The 3,763-nt window shown below is 40.6% G+C and overlaps 1 long non-coding RNA gene across 1 annotated transcript; it reads left to right on the top strand.

The window, feature by feature from the left end:
• The first annotated feature begins 327 nt into the window (after nucleotides 1-327).
• On the top strand, nucleotides 328-2,087 carry LOC147312975 (uncharacterized). The gene is made up of 3 exons (XR_015125087.1): nucleotides 328-389; nucleotides 463-664; nucleotides 748-2,087. It is a non-coding gene; the product is annotated as an uncharacterized LOC147312975 (long non-coding RNA).
• The last annotated feature ends 1,676 nt before the right edge of the window (nucleotides 2,088-3,763 follow it).

The raw sequence follows: 3,763 nt of genomic DNA, 5'->3' as shown, positions 1-3,763 counted from the left end.
AGAAATTATGTTGGCTTTGTCCAGGCTTAGTAAGAGGTGGAAATATGGGGTAGGCAACGAGCACAAACATGAGTGAAAGAACCAGACCTAAGCATATGACAAAGGTTAGTAGAACCACAAAAAACAATACAAAAAAGTTAAACTAAGCTTAAGCATTAGTGCACCACTTTGGATGACTAAATTCTCTAGCATAGTTTCTGGGGTGTCATGAATTGGGTGAGTGGCTGGAAATTTCCCCCTGGTTCCTTTGTTTCTCTAGTCTCCGCCCCTGGGCAGGGCTTCCACCTCTCCAGCAGCTCCACGCACCTGGTGCTGATTCAAGGCAATCAGGCTGAGAGATTTAAGCTCTAGTTGACTCTCCTTCATTGACAGTTCGTCATCTACTCCAAGTTGGTAATTGCCTCCATGCTGTTGTTATTAAGTGTCTGGCTTTTTTTAAAATCAAATTTTCCTGTGTCTTAGATCTTCTGGACTCTCTACGATACTTGCCTTTGGCTTCAGCTTCTCGTCTTGGATAATTATCTCACTCTGGAAATCTCTCTGAGCCTCACCTGCCTGCCCTCCAGCCATCACACAATATCGGATCCTGCAGAACTCAGGTCAGCCAGTCTGCACCATCGAACACATCGCCTTTCCCTCAAAGCCTGTTTCACTCCAGCTACAAGTAAGGTAAACATCCAGATATACTCATATCCTTCAAGTGCTCCTCTACTCCACCATTCTAACGCCGTTCTCCTCTTTCCTCAGTACGACCTCTAGCCGTACCTGTCACGCTCCAGTCGCTCCTCCAAGTCCCATTCCCATCTAGGTCCAGGACCTCGGCACCACGCCACACGCCATAGATGCATGTCATTTCTCCTGGTGCCCAGTACTGTTAAGTCTAACCTGTGGTAGTTTAAAACATTTTGCCATCTCTGCCTTGGGTTTCTGCGTTTGAGTCCAGTTCTGGTACCAGCTTTCGGGCCATTGTGACATAGAATTTAAATACCTGATGAGCTGATGAACATGTTGATGACCTGCAGGTACCTTTTATTCTCCTCTCCATTCTATAACAGGTTTTATGCATTTCTACCAGAAGGAAAATACAGCATGGTTAGCACTGATACCTCAAAGGACAGAATCTTAATCAAGGATGTTACTTCCTGGTTGAATCGAAACAAAACAAAACTGGATGGTATCAAAAAGCTGACACCAGCACGCCACCACGCTGCTGATCCATAAAGTGAGGATCAAAAATTCAATGATGACATATGCAGCCTGGATTCTGTTTCATGGATAGTACCCCAACGTCTGCTACATAAATTTATGTAATATCTGGTTCTTAAATAGCGTGAAGGTAAAGCTTGTCCTGCACCAGCTCAGCTGTGACTGAGGTTATCTGGAGACAGACAGGGCATCAACAAAATCAGTATAATTCATCTTTAGGAGACTTTCTGGACCACATTTTATGGTAAACCACTGTTAAGATATGGTTCGCTGGTTTGTCTAAAAACTGAACAAAAAACACTGGCAGCTGCTATTGCTACCCCTAAGCCTCCTGGTAGATGTGCCTAGGGTATGAATTTGGAAATCCTAGGTGACATCTTTCTTGAGGTATCACGTTGAAAATATTTTCTGAAAACTTGACCTGTGATCTCGAGATGTGAACTCATGTGAGATTTTTAGTAGATAAACCTATTGCACAAATGTGAAAATCCTAGGTGACTTTCTTCTTGTTTTATCACATTCAAGATTTTTAGAAAATTTTATCTCTGAGCTTACCTTGAGTTCGAGGTCACTGATATTGAGATTGCATTGACAAAGCAGGGTTTCCACGCTGCCTCATCCGAGGAATGATGACAATACCCTGCCAGCATGTGGAAAAATGTTCCTGTGATGCTTGGAGAAACCACCACATTTCCAAAGAAGAATGTTATGATTCAGTCGAGAAAACGAATGGAAGACTCAAACCTAAGTTTATGCTTCAGATCACTAGAGATTGTTCCACTCTCAGGTTGCCTACGATCAATGGCTATGCAACTACAATCACTAACGTTTGCCCTGCAAATCTGAGGCCTCCTTTGGTCATTTTTGCAATCACCAAAGGCTTAAAAGAGATTATGTCAATACATATAAATGAAGATTATCTATAGGTGACACATGCGTTACAAAATTAGGACATTTTCATGCTCAATTGAATAATAAAAACTGGTCTGTCAGAATAATGTATCACAAAGCACCATAAAGATCTCCCACTGTTTCTCTCTCATTTTGTTTCTTTTCATTTCATAATGCATATTTTCACAGGCAATTCAGCAAATTGCTTCTAGTCCCTTCCCTGAATTTAAATACAGATGTGAGTTTGGAAGCAACAGAAATGCATATTGAATATGGACAGTCAAAGATGGAAACAAAAGACATGCACACAGTCTGTTCTCAGATATGAAATTCATGTGAAATCCAGGTTAAATCAAGTGTAAAGGACCCTTTGGGAGGCTTTGTAGAAAGGCTGATGAAATCGCCTGACATGGTGTTCAAGGTCACATTGGATGATGATTTAAACGATTGGCTGTTGTAATCAGCCTGTTCTGAATAATCCACACATAACCTGTGTGTCACTGATAACAAATAGTGAACATAGTTATAAAGTGAGTATCCCTGAAACATATTTGAAGATTATTGGCATAAATTAAGGTGATTAATTCAGTTTGATTTTTATCTGTGCACAGCTATTACAAACCATCCATAAAGTATTTTTATTCTTTCAATGACTGACAGGGCTTATGGAGTGGTTGTTGATATGGTTTATAACTCGAATACAGTATGTGGACGCTGAAATCTATTGTTATAGCTTGTACATATTGCGTTACAGTTATTTCATTTTGCCTGCAAAATGCAAAGTCAGCATTGGCTAAGCCAATAAGCGAGCTGTAAAAAAAGACTGTAAATGCAAAGTCAGCGGTGCTGCTACAAACAGCAGGTGTGTGCATCTGTGTGTGTGTTTATGTTTTTTCCCATTGACTGCTACTGACCTGTGAAGATTGACTGCAACCAAGCTTACTAAAGACAGCACAAAATAGGTATCTGGGCAGCTGTGATATCTCACTTGGTGAGTGGAGCAAAATATATTGGTCTGTTGTTGTGAGAGAAATGAGATCTGAATGTATGTAGCCACTCAAACAGCCCCATGAGTCAATGCTGCTCAACCCTGTGCTTCAAATTCAACATTTTAGTTTTATTTGTCATGTTTCCTGCTTAGTTTGCTTTTTATTTTTGTCACAGAGTGACGTATGCTGGCTACGTTTGTTTTCCATGACATTATTCTCCCTTCAGGCTCTGTTTCATTTGTAATTTCTATCATAGTTATTGTCCAGTTAATTCTCTTAGTTTCAGTTTTACCACCCTCCTGTGTTTCCCGTGTTTGTTAAGTCTATGTTTCTGTGTTAAATATTCCTGCCTTTGGCTACTTCCGGTTTCCTTTTGATAGTCTCTCATCTTGCGTACACCGTGTTTAGTTTTGCTTCCCTTTCTTTCAGTTGCGTGTTTTCCCCACCTTAGTACCTTGATGCATCATAGGGTTTATCCAGTGTTCACTCTCTGTGTCTGCCTGTGAGGTTTTCCCTCCTGGGTATTATTTTCTTCCACTTGTCGACTTTGCTTTCTGACACTTGCTGGAAAATTCCTTCTTTTAAATATGGGTTAGTTTGCTTTTTATTCAGCTCCAGCCTCCAAGTTTGTATTTTGGGTCTATACATTCTTTATCATATGATGACATTTTCCTGTC

The sequence above is a fragment of the Aulonocara sp. 'chitande type north' Nkhata Bay genome, linkage group LG15 (genome assembly GCF_057382095.1).
Source record: "Aulonocara sp. 'chitande type north' Nkhata Bay isolate Kocher_YH1m ecotype deep benthic linkage group LG15, A_spYH_male_GT1.1, whole genome shotgun sequence".
Taxonomy (NCBI): domain Eukaryota; kingdom Metazoa; phylum Chordata; class Actinopteri; order Cichliformes; family Cichlidae; genus Aulonocara; species Aulonocara sp. 'chitande type north' Nkhata Bay.
This window is presented reverse-complemented; position numbering and strand designations above follow the sequence as displayed.